The following is a 16,303-nucleotide window of genomic DNA, read 5'->3' on the forward strand; positions in this document are numbered from 1 at the left end:
TGACAGAGATGTGCCTGAGCAGCGGCCCTCCCCAGCCCTATCCCAAATCATACTTATTTTGCATAGGAGATACCATGGTCATGAAGATTATTCTCCCAGGGTGAGGTTCATTCATTGCATTCTGGGTATGCTGACCCCTGTGATTTCCCCAAATGTGGGTAACTCGACTGCATTATTTGTGGTAGTGGGGGACTGTGTTTGTGTTTTCCTCTGGTTAGCTCTGGTAAAAGTCAGATTTCTTTGTTTCAGATCTTCCTCTAGCCTTGTTCTTCTTTCGAGAGTTCTCTTGTGCTGCCTCAGTTGGATCTCCTTCACTTGACAGGGGGGTGCCCGAGCAGCGACCCTCCCCAGCTCAAGCCCAACTCCTACTTACCTGCCAGGTGAGATACTATGATCATGAAGGTGCTTCTCCCAGGGCAAGGCTCACCCATTGCACTCTGGGTGTGCTGCCCCTGCGATTTCCCCAAATGTGGGAAACTTGACTGCATAATTTGTGTTTCCCCTGGTCGGCTCTCATATAATTCAGATCTCTTTGTCTCAGGTCTCTCTCCAGCCTAGTTTGCTGTCTGTTTCCACTTCTTTTTTCTTGAGCCCCTCCCTTTTATACCCTTGTGTACTATCCTGACTTCTCCTCCTGTCTGCTTACTTTGTGCCTTCCAATGCACAATGCAAACTACACACCGTTTTACTTGCCTTACAGAGCAGCTCTGGAGCTGTTACAGTGCCAAGCTGCTGTAAGAAATCAGCTTGAATGCTTCAGGGGCTGGGGCATTGTCAACATGAGCCCCACACCGTAGGAGGGTGAAGGGGTTTAATGCGAACTAAGGGTCATCCAAGCGCCGCAAAAGGCCGCCATGCCCTGCATACCCCTTTTCTCTTTTCATATGCAGATGAGGGTTCCAGCCAACTTTGGCCCACTGCTTGGATGACATCACCGTATGCAAATCCGTCTTCTGCAGAACTTCCCCCAGGAATGCTTGTACTAGTTGTTGCATTTGGTTTGTTGTTTGGGGGTGCTTCAGTATTAGGCAGCCTTCTGCCCTCCCATGTTCATCTGAAAATATGTGTTCTCCCTGCAGTTGTTGTCCCCAGATGAGAGTTCCCTTGTGCTGCCTCAGTTGAATCTCCTATACTTGACAGAGATGTGCCTGAGCAGCGGCCCTCCCCAGCCCTATCCCAAATCATACTTATTTTGCATAGGCGATACCATGGTCATGAAGATTGTTCTCCCAGGGTGAGGTTCATTCATTGCATTCTGTGTATGCTGACCCCTGTGATTTCCCCAAATGTGGGAAACTCGACTGCATTATTTGTGGTAGTGGGGGACTGTGTTTGTGCTTTCCTCTGGTCAGCTCTGGTAAAAGTCAGATTTCTTTGTCTCAGATCTTCCTCTAGCCTTGTTCTTCTTTCGAGAGTTCCCTTGTGCTGCCTCAGTTGGATCTCCTTCACTTGACAGGGGGTGCCCGAGCAGCAATCCTCCACAGCTCTGGCCCAACTCCTACTTACCTGCCAGGTGAGATACTATGATCTTCACTGTTAGGGCAATCAGGATGTGGAATTCCCTGCCAGGGAAGGTGGTAATGGCGGACTCTGTAATTGGATTTAAAAAAGGAATGGATACATTTCTGAATGAAAAAGCTATCCAAGGTTATAATACTTAAAATATCAACATGGTTAATCCGGGGGTAACATGAGTTGTAGTAGCTAACTTGTCATAAAACATTATTCAGCAAGTATGTAGAATCATCACAACTTAAAACAGGTTGAACACGATGGGCAATTTGCCTCTATTCAACCTCAAAAACTATGTTACTATATGTTACTATATTACTATGTTACTGTAGTATACAGAACACCACAATGCAATGAGCAGTGATAGTGAGCACTGATGAGGATACTAGAACTGACACTGAGCAGCAAGATGCAGCACTGGACTATTAGTAATGTACTGTAGTATGCTGAGCACAACAATGCAGCACAAGACAATGAGCAGTGATACTGAGCACTGATGAGGATACTACTGAGAACTGACACTGAGCAGGAGAGACACACTACTAGTATTACTGAGCAGCAATAAGTATCCACTGATACTGAGCACTGATATTGAGATTTCCACTGAGAGAACATAGCCACGTCCTCTCCGCTCTCTCTTCAATGCACGAGTAAAAATGGCGGCAACGCGCAGCTCTTTATATGGAATCCGAATCTCGCGAGAATCCGACAGCGGGATGATGACATTTTCCCTTGTTCAGGTTTTCCGAGTCAGGCGGGAACAACCGAGCCTGCCTCGGACCAGTGTAAACCACGTGGAGTTCATGGGGAATTCGGTTCTCGGAGAACCGAACCCGCTCCTCTCTACCTTATACCCATCAATTTTTTTTATTTTCAATCTAAGCCCCTGCAGTTTTCTGTAAGCATCTGCTTTGCTATGATGATCAACAAGTCACAAGGGCAAACACTCAGGGCTTGAGGCGTAGATCTTAGGACCAGCTGCTACAAGCATGGCAGAGGTGTCACTATCACTGGTGACACCCAGAGAGGTGGCGAGGGAGATTGTTATGCAGTGCGCGCAGATAAGCAGCACAATGGTAAAAAGGAGGCATGGTTTCATAGGTAGGGGCGTGGCCTGGTGGCCTGAATCTACATTTTGTTGCTCCGGGTGTCTCGGGGGTTGGGGGCTGCACCGGGGACTAGTGTGTGAGCGGTGCTGGCTCCTGCACAGTGACAGGGCATGGCCACTAGAGATGTGCACCGGAAATTTTTCGGGTTTTGTGTTTTGGTTTTGGGTTCGGTTCCGCGGCCGTGTTTTGGGTTCGAACGCGTTTTGGCTAAACCTCACCGAATTTTTTTTGTCGGATTCGGGTGTGTTTTGGATTCGGGTGTTTTTTTCAAAAAACCCTAAAAAACAGCTTAAATCATAGAATTTGGGAGTCATTTTGATCCCAAAGTATTATTAACCTCAATAACCATAATTTCCACTCATTTTCAGTCTATTCTTAACACCTCACACCTCACAATATTATTTTTAGTCCTAAAATTTGCACCGAGGTCGCTGGATGACTAAGCTCAGCGACCCAAGTGGCCGACACAAACACCTGGCCCATCTAGGAGTGGCACTGCAGTGTCACGCAGGATGGCCCTTCCAAAAAACACTCCCCAAACAGTACATGACGCAAAGAAAAAAAGAGGCGCAATGAGGTAGCTGTGTGACTAAGCTCAGCGACCCAAGTGGCCGACACAAACACCTGGCCCATCTAGGAGTGGCACTGCAGTGTCACGCAGGATGGCCCTTCCAAAAACACTCCCCAAACAGCACATGACGCAAAGAAAAAAAGAGGCGCAATGAGGTAGCTGTGTGACTAAGCTCAGCGACCCAAGTGGCCGACACAAACACCTGGCCCATCTAGGAGTGGCACTGCAGTGTCACGCAGGATGGCCCTTCCAAAAAACACTCCCCAAACAGCACATGACGCAAAGAAAAAAAGAGGCGCAATGAGGTAGCTGTGTGACTAAGCTCAGCGACCCAAGTGGCCGACACAAACACCTGGCCCATCTAGGAGTGTCACTGCAGTGTCACGCAGGATGGCCCTTCCAAAAAACACTCCCCAAACAGCACATGATGCAAAGAAAAAAAGAGGCGCAATGAGGTAGCTGTGTGACTAAGCTCAGCGACCCAAGTGGCCGACACAAACACCTGGCCCATCTAGGAGTGGCACTGCAGTGTCACGCAGGATGGCCCTTCCAAAAAACACTCCCCAAACAGCACATGACGCAAAGAAAAATGAAAGAAAAAAGAGGTGCAAGATGGAATTGTCCTTGGGCCCTCCCACCTACCCTTATGTTGTATAAACAGGACATGCACACTTTAACCAACCCATCATTTCAGTGACAGGGTCTGCCACACGACTGTGACTGAAATGACGGGTTGGTTTGGACCCCCACCAAAAAAGAAGCAATTAATCTCTCCTTGCACAAACTGGCTCTACAGAGGCAAGATGTCCACCTCATCATCATCCTCCGATTCATCACCGTGTACATCCCCCTCCTCACAGATTATCAATTCGTCCCCACTGGAATCCACCATGTCAGCTCCCTGTGTACTTTGTGGAGGCAATTGCTGCTGGTCAATGTCTCCATGGAGCAATTGATTATAATTCATTTTAATGAACATCATCTTCTCCACATTTTCTGGAAGTAACCTCGTACGCCGATTGCTGACAAGGTGAGCGGCGGCACTAAACACTCTTTCGGAGTACACACTTGTGGGAGGGCAACTTAGGTAGAATAAAGCCAGTTTGTGCAAGGGCCGCAAATTGCCTCTTTTTCCTGCCAGTATACGTACGGACTGTCTGACGTGCCTACTTGGATGCGGTCACTCATATAATCCTCCACCATTCTTTCAATGGTGAGAGAATCATATGCAGTGACAGTAGACGACATGTCCGTAATCGTTGGCAGGTCCTTCAGTCCGGACCAGATGTCAGCATCAGCAGTCGCTCCAGACTGCCCTGCATCACCGCCAGCGGGTGGGCTCGGAATTCTGAGCCTTTTCCTCGCACCCCCAATTGCGGGAGAATGTGAAGGAGGAGCTGTTGACCGATCAAGTTCCACTTGACTTGATAATTTTCTCACCAGCAGGTCTTTGAACCCCTGCAGACTTGTGTCTGCCGGAAAGAGAGATACAACGTAGGTTTTAAATCTAGGATCGAGCACGGTGGCCAAAATGTAGTGCTCTGATTTCAACAGATTGACCACCCGTGAATCCTGGTTAAGCGAATGAAGGGCTCCATCCACAAGTCCCACATGCCTAGCGGAATCGCTCTGTCTTAGCTCCTCCTTCAATGTCTCCAGCTTCTTCTGCAAAAGCCTGATGACGGGAATGACCTGACTCAGGCTGGCAGTGTCTGAACTGACTTCACGTGTGGCAAGTTCAAAAGGTTGCAGAACCTTGCACAACGTTGAAATCATTCTCCACTGCGCTTGAGACAGGTGCATTCCACCTCCTATATCGTGGTCAGATGTATAGGCTTGAATGGCCTTTTGCTGCTCCTCCATCCTCTGAAGCATATAGAGGGTTGAATTCCACCTCGTTACCACTTCTTGCTTCAGATGATGGCAGGGCAGGTTCAGGCGTTTTTGGTGTTGCTCCAGTCTTCTGTACGTGGTGCCTGTACGCCGAAAGTGTCCCGCAATTCTTCTGGCCACCGACAGCATCTCTTGCACGCCCCTGTCGTTTTTTAAATAATTCTGCACCACCAAATTCAAGGTATGTGCAAAACATGGGACGTGCTGGAATTTGCCCAGATATAATGCACGCACAATATTGCTGGCGTTGTCTGATGCCACAAATCCACAGGAGAGTCCAATTGGGGTAAGCCATTCTGCGATGATCTTCCTCAGTTGCCGTAAGAGGTTTTCAGCTGTGTGCGTATTCTGGAAAGCGGTGATACAAAGCGTAGCCTGCCTAGGAAAGAGTTGGCGTTTGCGAGATGCTGCTACTGGTGCCGCCGCTGCTGTTCTTGCGGCGGGAGTCAATACATCTACCCAGTGGGCCGTCACAGTCATATAGTCCTGAGTCTGCCCTGCCCCACTTGTCCACATGTCCGTGGTTAAGTGGACATTGGGTACAACTGCATTTTTTAGGACACTGGTGAGTCTTTTTCTGAGGTCTGTGTACATTTTCGGTATTGCCTGCCTAGAGAAATGGAACCTAGATGGTATTTGGTACCGGGGACACAGTACCTCAATCAAGTCTATAGTTGGCTCTGAAGTAATGATGGATACCGGAACCACGTTTCTCACCGCCCAGGATGCCAAGGCCTCAGTTATCTGGGATGACCATCGACTCCCAGCAGCAACAACAGCAGCGCCAGCAGCAGTAGGCGTTACACTCAAGGATGCATCGGAGGAATCCCAGGCAGGAGAGAACTCGTCAGAATTGCCAGTGACATGGCCTGCAGGACTATTGGCATTCCTGGGGAAGGAGGAAATTGACACTGAGGGAGTTGGTGGGGTGGTTTGCGTGAGCTTGGTTACAAGAGGAAGGGATTTACTGGTCAGTGGACTGCTTCCGCTGTCGCCCAAAGTTTTTGAACTTGTCACTGACTTATGATGAATGCGCTGCAGGTGACGTATAAGGGAGGATGTTCCGAGGTGGTTAACGTCCTTACCCCTACTTATTACAGCTTGACAAAGGCAACACACGGCTTGACACCTGTTGTTCGCATTTCTGTTGAAATACTTCCACACCGAAGAGCTGATTTTTTTGGTATTTTCACCAGGCATGTCAATGGCCATATTCCTCCCACGGACAACAGGTGTCTCCCCGGGTGCCTGACTTAAACAAACCACCTCACCATCAGAATCCTCCTTGTCAATTTCCTCCCCAGCGCCAGCAACACCCATATCCTCCTCATCCTGGTGTACTTCAACACTGACATCTTCAATCTGACTATCAGGAACTGGACTGTGGGTGCTCCTTCCTGCACTTGCAGGGGGTGTGCAAATGGTGGAAGGTGCATGCTCTTCACGTCCAGTGTTGGGAAGGTCAGGCATCGCAACCGACACAATTGGACTCTCCTTGTGGATTTGTGATTTTGAAGAACGCACAGTTCTTTGCTGTGCTTTTGCCAGCTTAAGTCTTTTCATTTTTCTAGCGAGAGGCTGAGTGCTTCCATCCTCATGTGAAGCTGAACCACTAGCCATGAACATAGGCCAGGGCCTCAGCCGTTCCTTGCCACTCCTTGTGGTAAATGGCATATTGGCCAGTTTACGCTTCTCCTCCGACGATTTTTATTTAGATTTTTGAGTCCTTTTTTTACTGATCTTTGGTGTTTTGGATTTTACATGCTCTGTACTATGACATTGGGCATCGGCATTGGCAGACGACGTTGATGGAATTTCATCTTCTCGGCCATGACTAGTGGCAGCAGCTTCAGCACGAGGTGGAAGTGGATCTTGATCTTTCCCTATTTTTGGAACCTCAACATTTTTGTTCTCCATATTTTAATAGGCACAACTAAAAGGCACCTCAGGTAAACAATGGAGATGGATGGATACTAGTATACTTATGGATGACGAGTGACTGACGACACAGAGGTAGCTACAGCCGTGGACTACCGTTCTGCGTCTGCTAGTATAGAGATGATAATTAATGATATAAAAAATATATATATATAACTACTGTAGGTATATATAATATAATGACGGACCTGGTGGACACTGTCAGCAGACTGCTAAACTACTAGTATGAAGAAGATAGAAAAAAAAACCCACCACAGGTAGGTATACAATTATGGACGAGCACTGACGACACAGAGATAGCCACAGCCGTGGCCTACCATACTGCGTCTGCTAGTATAGAGATGATAATTAATGATATAAAAAAAATATATATAACTACTGTAGGTATATATAATATAATGACGGACCTGGTGGACACTGTCAGCAGACTGCTAAACTACTAGTATGAAGAAGATAGAAAAAAAACTCCACCACAGGTAGGTATACAATTATGGACGAGTGACGACACAGAGGTAGGTACAGCCGTGGACTACCGTAGTGCGTCTGCTAGTATAGATAATATACTAAATATATTACTACTGTAGGTATATAATATAATGACGGACCTGGTGGACACTGTCAGCAGACTCCTAAACTACTAGTATGAAGAAGATAGAAAAAAAACCCCCACCACAGCTTGGTATACAATTATGGACGAGTGACGACACAGAGGTAGGTACAGCCGTGGACTACCATACTCCGTCTGCTAGTATAGATAATATACTAAATATATTACTACTGTAGGTATATAATATAATTACGGACCTGGTGGACACTGTCAGCAGACTCCTAAACTACTAGTATGAAGAAGATAGAAAAAAAACCCCACCACAGTTAGGTATACAATTATGGACGAGTGACGACACAGAGGTAGGTACAGCCGTGGACTACCATACTGCGTCTGCTAGTATAGATAATATACTAAATATATTACTACTGTAGGTATATAATATAATGACGGACCTGGTGGACACTGTCAGCAGACTCCTAAACTACTAGTATGAAGAAGATAGTAATCAGTGTCCACACCAGTGCGCACACGGTCCACCCCCTACGGCCACGCTCCCCTTCATCAGCGGCCTCGTGATCCGGAAGGGCGGTGTGTGTGTGACTGACCTTAGGAAGAAACCGGAGCCTCCGCTGCAGTGACCCAGCAACCAGGGCACGGGAGTATACAGCGCCGCTGGGAGTGATGAAGCTGCAGTAAAGATGTCTATTAGACCTAGCCTGCTGCAGCCCTTGTAGATTCTCATAAAACAAGTTCTTCTTTTCTTGTCAAAATTAATAGCTAAGAATAGGCTGCCTGAGGCAGGCCCCTGTTAAGTGGCCTGCTACTGAAGGCACCAACTACAAACTGAGCTCCCTGTTCATGGAAGCGGGGTTATAGAGGAGGATGCGCTGAGCATCTTGGGAACAGTCAAAAGCTTTGAGCCGGTTGGTGCCTCAGATCAAGATCCTACTCTACACCCCAATGTGAATCCTTGTGGAGTCCAGTGTACCCCACAGAAGAAATTAATGTGTCACACCCATTGGCAGCAACCTTAGAATAGCTGCTGACGGGCACAATTGAGAAAGGAAGGGGGGGGACATTTGAATCCAGCACATAGATGCAATTCAAATATGTAATTTGTACCTTCCTATTTTAAAATATAATGGATGAACCTCACCCTGTGAGAACAATCTTCATGATCAAGAGATCTCATATGCAAAATAAGTATGAGTTGGGATAGGGCTGGGGAGGGTGGCTGCTCGGGCAGCCCCTGCCCCGTCAAGTTAAGGAGATTCAACTGAGGAAGCACAAGGGAACTCTCGTCTGAGGACAACAACTGCAGGGAGACCACATCTTTTCAGATGAACATGGGAGGGCGGAAGGCTGCCTAATACTGAAGCACCATCAAATATCAAACCATATGCAACAACTAGTACAAGCATTCCTGGGGGAAGGTCTGCAGCAGACGGATTTGCATACGGTGATGTCATCCAAGCAGTGGGCCAAAGTTGGCTGGAACCCTCATCTGCATATGAAAAGAGAAAAGGGGCATGCAGGGCATGGCGGCCTTTTGCGGTGCTTGGATGACCCCTAGTTCGCATTAAACAACCCCACCCTCCTTTGGTGTGGGGCTCATGTTGGCTATGCCCCAGCCCCTGAAGCATTCAAGCTGATTTCTTGCAGCAGCTGGGCACTGTAACAGCTCCAGAGCTGCTCTGTAAGGCAACTAAAAGGGTGTGGGCCCTGCAGCACTACCTGTAGTTCGCATTGTGCGTTGGAAGGCACAAAGTAAGCAGACGGGAGAAGTCAGGATAGTGCGCAAGGGCATAGAAGGGAGCGGCTCCAGAAAAGAGAAGTGGAAACAGACAGCAAACTAGGCTGGAGAGAGACCTGAGACAAAGAGATCTGAATTATACGAGAGCCGACCAGGGGAAACACAAATTATGCAATCAAGTTTCCCACATTTGGGGAAATCGCAGGAGCAGCACACCCAGAGTGCAATGGGTGAGCCTTGCCCTGTGAGAAGCACCTTCATGATCATAGTATCTCACCTGGCAGGTAAGTAGGAGTTGGGCTAGAGCTGGGGAGGGTCACTGCTCGGGCACCCCCCTGTCAAGTGAAGGAGATCCAACTGAGGCAGCACAAGGGAACTCTCGAAAGAAGAACAAGGCTAGAGGAAAATCTGAGACAAAGAAATCTGACTTTTACCAGAGCTGACCAGAGGAAAACACAAACACAGTCCCCCACTACCACAAAAAATGCAGGCGAGTTTCCTACATTTGGGGAAATCACAGGGGTCAGCATACCCAGAATGCAATGAATGAACCTCACCCTGGGTGAACAATCTTCATGACCATGGTGTCTACTATGCAAAATAAGTATGATCTGGGATAGGGCTGGGGAGGGCCGCTGCTCAGGCACATCTCTGTCAAGTAAAGGAGATTCAACTGAGGCAGCACAAGGGAACTCTCATCTGGGGACAACAACTGCAGGGAGAACACATATTTTCAGATGAACATGGGAGGGCAGAAGGCTGCCTAATACTGAAGCACCCCCAAACAACAAACCAAATGCAACAACTAGTGCAAGCATTCCTGGGGGAAGGCCTGCAGCAGATGGATTTGCATATGGTGATGTCATCCAAGCAGTGGGTCAAAGTTGGCTTCAACCCTCATCTGCATATGAAAAGAGAAAAGGGGCGTGCAGGGCATGGCGGCCTTTTGCGGTACTTGGATGACCCCTAGTTCGCATTAAACACCCCCACCCTCCTTTGGTGTGGGGCTCATGTTGGCCATGCCCCATCCCCTGAAGCATTCAAGCTGATTTCTTGCAGCAGCTGGGCACTGTAACAGCTCCAGAGCTGCTCAGTAAGGCAAGTAAAATATTGTGTGGGCCCTGCAGCACTACCTGTAGTTTGCATTGTGCATTGGAAGGCACAAAGTAAGCAGACGGGAGGAGAAGTCAGGATAGTGCACAAGGGTATAGAAGGGAGGGGCTCAAGATAAAAGAAGTGGAAACAGACAGCAAACTAGGCTGGAGAAAGACCTGAGACAAAGAGATCTGAATTATACGAGAGCCGACCAGAGGAAACACAAATTATGCAGTCAAGTGTCCCACATTTGGGGAAATCGTAGGAGCAGCACACCCAGAGTGCAATGGGTGAGCCTTGCCCTGGGAGAAGCACCTTCCTGATCATAGTATCTCACCTGGCAGGTAAGTAGGAGTTGGGCTAGAGCTGGGGAGGGTCGCTGCTCGGGCACCCCCCTGTCAAGTGAAGGAGATCCAACTGAGGCAGCACAAAGAAACTCTCGAAAGAAGAACAAGGCTAGAGGAAGATCTGAGACAAAGAAATCTGACTTTTACCAGAGCTGACCAGAGGAAAGCACAAACACAGTCCCCCACTACCACAAATAATGCAGTCGAGTTTCCCACATTTGGGGAAATCACAGGGGTCAGCATACCCAGAATGCAATGAATGAACCTCACACTGGGAGAACAATCTTCATGACCATGGTATCTCCTATGCAAAATAAGTATGATTTGGGATAGGGCTGGGGAGGGCCGCTGCTCAGGCACATCTCTGTCAAGTAAAGGAGATTCAACTGAGGCAGCACAAGGGATCTCTCATCTGGGGACAACAACTGCAGGGAGAACACATATTTTCAGATGAACATGGGAGGGCAGAAGGCTGCCTAATACTGAAGCACCCCCAAACAACAAACCAAATGCAACAACTAGTAAAAGCATTCCTGGGTGAAGGTCTGCAGAAGACGGATTTGCATACGGTGATGTCATCCAAGCAGTGGGCCAAAGTTGGCTGGAACCCTCATCTGCATATGAAAAGTGAAAAGGGTTATGCAGGGCATGGCGGCCTTTTGCGGCGCTTGGATGACCCCTAGTTCGCATTAAACACCTCCACCCTCCTTCGGTGTGGGGCTCATGTTGGCTATGCCCCAGCCCCTGAAGCATTCAAGCTGATTTCTTGCCGCAGCTGGGCACTGTAACAGCTCCAGAGCTGCTCTGTAAGGCAAGTAAAAGGGTGTGGGCCCTGCAGCACTACCTGTAGTTCGCATTGTGCGTTGGAAGGCACAAAGTAAGTAGACGGGAGAAGTCAGGATAGTGCGCAAGGGCATAGAAGGGAGCGGCTCAAGAAAAGAGAAGTGGAAACAGACAGCAAACTAGGCTGGAGAGAGACCTGAGACAAAGAGATCTGAATTATACGAGAGCCGACCAGGAGAAACACAAATTATGCAGTCAAGTTTCCCACATTTGGGGAAATCGCAGGGGCAGCACACCCAGAGTGCAATGGGTGAGCCTTGCCCTGGGAGAAGCACCTTCATGATCATAGTATCTCACCTGGCAGGTAAGTAGGAGTTGGGCTAGAGCTTGGGAGGGTCGCTGCTCGGGCACCCCCCTGTCAAGTGAAGGAGATCCAACTGAGGCAGCACAAAGGAACTCTCGAAAGAAGAACAAGGCTAGAGGAAGATCTGAGACAAAGAAATATTACTTTTACCAGAGCTGACCAGAGGAAAGCACAAACACAGTCCCCCACTACCACAAATAATGCAGTCGAGTTTCCCACATTTGGGGAAATCACAGGGGTCAGCATACCCAAAATGCAATGAATGAACCGCACCCTGGGAGAACAATCTTCATGACAATGGTATCTCCTATGCAAAATAAGTATGATTTGGGATAGAGCTAGGGAGGGCCGCTGCTCAGGCACATCTCTGTCAAGTAAAGGAGATTCAACTGAGGCAGCACAAGGGAACTCTCATCTGGGGACAACAACTGCAGGGAGAACACATATTTACAGATGAACATGGGAGGGCAGAAGGCTGCCTAATACTGAAGCACCCACAAACAACAAACCAAATGCAACAACTAGTGCAAGCATTCCTGGGGGAAGGCCTGCAGCAGATAGATTTGCATATGGTGATGTCATCCAAGCAGTGGGTCAAAGTTGGCTTCAACCCTCATCTGCATATGAAAAGAGAAAAGGGGCGTGCAGGGCATGGTGGCCTTTTGCGGCACTTGGCTGATCCCTAGTTTGCATTAAACACCTCCACCCTCCTTCGGTGTGGGGCTCATGTTGGCTATGCCCCAGCCCCTGAAGCATTCAAGCTGATTTCTTGCAGCAGCTGGGCACTGTAACAGCTCCAGAGTTGCTCTGTAAGGCATGTAAAAGGGTGTGGGCCCTGCAGCACTACCTGTAGTTCGCATTGTGCGTTGGAAGGCACAAAGTAAGCAGAAAGGAGGAGAAGTCAGGATAGTGTGCAAGGGCATAGAAGGGAGCGGCTCAAGAAAAGAGAAGTGGAAACAGACAGCAAACTAGGCTGGAGAGAGACCTGAGACAAAGAGATCTGAATTATACGAGAGCCGACCAGGGGAAACACAAATTATGCAGTCAAGTTTCCCACATTTGGGGAAATCGCAGGAGCAGCACACCCAGAGTGCAATGGGTGAGCCTTGCCCTGGGAGAAGCACCTTCATGATCATAGTATCTCACCTGGCAGGTAAGTAGGAGTTGGGCGAGAGCTGGGGAGGGTCGCTGCTCGGGTACCCCCCTGTAAAGTGAAGGAGATCCAACTGAGGCAGCACAAGGGAACTCTCGAAAGAAGAACAAGGCTAGAGGAAAATCTGAGACAAAGAAATCTGACTTTTACCAGAGCTGACCAGAGGAAAGCACAAACACAGTCCCCCACTACCACAAATAATGCAGTCGAGTTTCCCACATTTGGGGAAATCACAGGGGTCAGCATACCCAAAATGCAATGAATGAACCTCACCCTGGGAGAACAATCTTCATGACCACGGTATCTCCTATGCAAAATAAGTATGATTTGGGATAGGGCTGGGGAGGGCCGCTGCTCAGGCACATCTCTGTCAAGTAAAGGAGATTCAACTGAGGCAGCACAAGGGAACTCTCATCTGGGGACAACAACTGCAGGGAGAACACATATTTTCAGATGAACATGGGAGGGCAGAAGGCTGCCTAATACTGAAGCACCCCCAAACAACAAACCAAATGCAACAACTTTTGCAAGCATTCCTGGGGGAAGGCCTGCAGCAGATGGATTTGCATATGGCGATGTCATCCAAGCAGTGGGTCAAAGTTGGCTTCAACCCTCGTCTGCATATGAAAAGAGAAAAGGGGCGTGCAGGGCATGGCGGCCTTTTGCGGCACTTGGATGACCCCTAGTTCGCATTAAACACCTCCACCCTCCGTCGGTGTGGGGCTCATGTTGGCTATGCCCCAGCCCCTGAAGCATTCAAGCTGATTTCTTGCAGCAGCTGGGCACTGTAACAGCTCCAGAGCTGCTCTGTAAGGCAAGTAAAAGGGTGTGGGCCCTGCAGCACTACCTGTAGTTTGCATTGTGCGAGACCCCTAGTTCGCATTAAACACCCCCACCCTCCTTCGGTGTGGGGCTCATGTTGGCCATGCCCCAGCCCCTGAAGCATTCACGCTGATTTCTTGCAGCAGCTGGGCACTGTAACAGCTCAAGAGCTGCTCTGTAAGGCAAGTAAAAGGGTGTGGGCCCTGCAGCACTACCTGTAGTTTGCATTGTGCATTGGAAGGCACAAAGTAAGCAGACGGGAGGAGAAGTCAGGATAGTGCACAAGGGTATAGACGGGAGGGGCTCAAGAAAAAAGAAGTGGAAACAGACAGCAAACTAGGCTTCCAACGCACAATGCAAACTACAGGTAGTGCTGCAGGGCCCACACCCTTTTACTTGCCTTACAGAGCAGCTCTGGAGCTGTTTAATCACTCAATTGGATTTTTCGGCCAGCATAATTTTTCTCTTACGTCCTAGAGGATGCTGGGGACTCCGTAAGGACCATGGGGGATAGACGGGCTCCGCAGGAGACATGGGCACTTTAAGAAAGACTTTAGATCTGGGTGTGCACTGGCTCCTCCCTCTATGCCCCTCCTCCAGACCTCAGTTTACTACTGTGCCCAGAGGAGACTGGGTGCTTTTCAGGGAGCTCTCCTGAGTTTCCTGACAGAAAGTATATTTGTTAGATTTTTTTATTTTCAGGGAGCCTGCTGGCAACAGACTCCCTGCATCGAGGGGCGGAGGGGAGAGATGCACACCTACTTCTGTGAGTTGATAGGCTCTGCTTCTTAGGCTACTGTACAGCATTAGCTCCAGAGGGATCGGTACGCAGGTCTCAACCTCGCCGTCCGTCCCAGAGCCGCGCCGCCGTCCCCCTCGCAGAGCCGGAAGATAGAAGCCGGGTGAGTATGAGAAGAAAAGAAGACTTCAGAGGCGGCGGAAGACTTCATGATCTTCACTGAGGTAACGCAAAGCAGTAAAGCTGTGCTCCATTGCTCCCATACACCTCACACACGGCAGTCAGTGTAAGGGTGAAGGGCGCAGGGGGGACGCCCTGGGCAGCAATATAGACCTCTCTTTGGCAAAATAAATATATATGCAGCTAGGCACTGTATATATATATAAGAGCCCCCGCCATTTTTTTACTATATTTGTGCGGGACAGAAGCCCGTCGCTGAGGGGGTGGGGCTTCTCCCTCAGCACTCACCAGCGCCATTTTCTCCACAGCACCGCTGAGGGGAAGCTCCACGGACTCTCCCCTGCTTATACCACGGTAGAAAGAGGGTCTTAAAGAAGAGGGGGGCACATAATTAGGCGCATATATATATGGAAATACAGCGCTACTGGGTAAACATAAAATTATTGTGTTTTTTTCCTGGGTCATATAGCGCTGGGGTGTGTGCTGGCATACTCTCTCTCTCTGTCTCTCCAAAGGGCCTTGTTGGGGAACTGTCCTCAGATAAGAGGATTCCCTGAGTGTATGGTGTGTCGGTACACGTGTGTCGACATGTCTGAGGTAGAAGGCTCTCCTAGAGAGGAGCAGGAGCAAATTAATGTGGTGTCTCCATCGACAACGCCGACACCTGACTGGATGCATATGTGGAATGTTTTAAGTGCTAATGTAAGCTTATTACACAAGAGATTAGACAAAGCTGAAGCTAGGGAACAGTCAGGGAGTCAACCCATGCCTGTCCCTATGTCGCAGGGACCTTCGAAGTCTCAAAAGCGCCCACTATCCCAAATAGTTGACACAGATACCGACACGGATTCTGACTCCAGTGTCGACTACGATGATGCAAAGTTACAGCCAAAATTGGCTAAATGTATTCGATATATGATTATTGCAATAAAAGATGTTTTGCACATCACAGAGTCCCCTGTCCCTGACACGAGGGTACACATGTATAAGGGAAAGAAACCTGAGATAACCTTTCCCCCCTCACATGAGTTGAACGAATTATGTGAAAAAGCTTGGGAATCTCCAGACAAAAAGCTGCAGATTCCCAAAAGGATTCTTATGGCGTATCCTTTCCCGCCAATGGACAGGATACGGTGGGAATCCTCCCCTAGGGTGGATAAAGCATTGACACACTTATCCAAAAAGGTAGCGCTGCCATCCCAGGATACGGCTACCATCAGGGACCCTGCTGACCGCAAGCAGGAGGTTACCCTAAAGTCCATTTACACACATTCTGGTACCTTACTCAGACCGGCAATTGCGTCGGCCGGGGTTGTAGCGCGGTGGCAGCATGGACAGACACCTTATCAGCAGAGATTGAGACCCTAGATAAGGATGCTATGTTATTGACCATAGGGCATATAAAAGATGCTGTCCTATATATGAGAGATGCTCAAAGTGACATTAGTCTACTGGGTTCTAGAATAAACGCTATGTCGATTTCTGCTAGACGAG

At 48.7% G+C, this 16,303-nt stretch overlaps 10 non-coding genes and 1 pseudogene across 10 annotated transcripts; 3 read left to right on the plus strand and 8 right to left on the minus strand.

The window, feature by feature from the left end:
* Nucleotides 1-49: 49 nt before the first annotated feature.
* LOC135033970 (U1 spliceosomal RNA) lies at nt 50-213 on the plus strand. Its single transcript, XR_010229278.1, has one exon. It is a non-coding gene; the product is annotated as a U1 spliceosomal RNA (small nuclear RNA).
* A 152-nt stretch (nt 214-365) lies between these two features.
* On the plus strand, nt 366-507 carry LOC135034030 (U1 spliceosomal RNA; annotated as a pseudogene).
* Nucleotides 508-1,183: 676 nt separating this feature from the next.
* Nucleotides 1,184-1,347, plus strand: LOC135033952 (U1 spliceosomal RNA). Its single transcript, XR_010229261.1, has one exon. It is a non-coding gene; the product is annotated as a U1 spliceosomal RNA (small nuclear RNA).
* Nucleotides 1,348-9,455: 8,108 nt separating this feature from the next.
* On the minus strand, nt 9,456-9,618 carry LOC135034004 (U1 spliceosomal RNA). Its single transcript, XR_010229311.1, has one exon. It is a non-coding gene; the product is annotated as a U1 spliceosomal RNA (small nuclear RNA).
* A 152-nt stretch (nt 9,619-9,770) lies between these two features.
* LOC135034025 (U1 spliceosomal RNA) lies at nt 9,771-9,934 on the minus strand. The gene has a single exon (XR_010229332.1). It is a non-coding gene; the product is annotated as a U1 spliceosomal RNA (small nuclear RNA).
* A 676-nt stretch (nt 9,935-10,610) lies between these two features.
* On the minus strand, nt 10,611-10,773 carry LOC135034029 (U1 spliceosomal RNA). Its single transcript, XR_010229335.1, has one exon. It is a non-coding gene; the product is annotated as a U1 spliceosomal RNA (small nuclear RNA).
* Nucleotides 10,774-10,925: 152 nt separating this feature from the next.
* On the minus strand, nt 10,926-11,089 carry LOC135033956 (U1 spliceosomal RNA). Its single transcript, XR_010229265.1, has one exon. It is a non-coding gene; the product is annotated as a U1 spliceosomal RNA (small nuclear RNA).
* A 671-nt stretch (nt 11,090-11,760) lies between these two features.
* LOC135033999 (U1 spliceosomal RNA) lies at nt 11,761-11,923 on the minus strand. Its single transcript, XR_010229306.1, has one exon. It is a non-coding gene; the product is annotated as a U1 spliceosomal RNA (small nuclear RNA).
* A 152-nt stretch (nt 11,924-12,075) lies between these two features.
* Nucleotides 12,076-12,239, minus strand: LOC135034131 (U1 spliceosomal RNA). The gene has a single exon (XR_010229410.1). It is a non-coding gene; the product is annotated as a U1 spliceosomal RNA (small nuclear RNA).
* Nucleotides 12,240-12,913: 674 nt separating this feature from the next.
* LOC135034019 (U1 spliceosomal RNA) lies at nt 12,914-13,076 on the minus strand. Its single transcript, XR_010229326.1, has one exon. It is a non-coding gene; the product is annotated as a U1 spliceosomal RNA (small nuclear RNA).
* Nucleotides 13,077-13,228: 152 nt separating this feature from the next.
* LOC135034056 (U1 spliceosomal RNA) lies at nt 13,229-13,392 on the minus strand. The gene has a single exon (XR_010229351.1). It is a non-coding gene; the product is annotated as a U1 spliceosomal RNA (small nuclear RNA).
* Nucleotides 13,393-16,303: the final 2,911 nt, after the last annotated feature.

Source organism: Pseudophryne corroboree, unplaced genomic scaffold (genome assembly GCF_028390025.1).
Source record: "Pseudophryne corroboree isolate aPseCor3 unplaced genomic scaffold, aPseCor3.hap2 scaffold_578, whole genome shotgun sequence".
In the NCBI taxonomy this organism is placed as follows: domain Eukaryota; kingdom Metazoa; phylum Chordata; class Amphibia; order Anura; family Myobatrachidae; genus Pseudophryne; species Pseudophryne corroboree.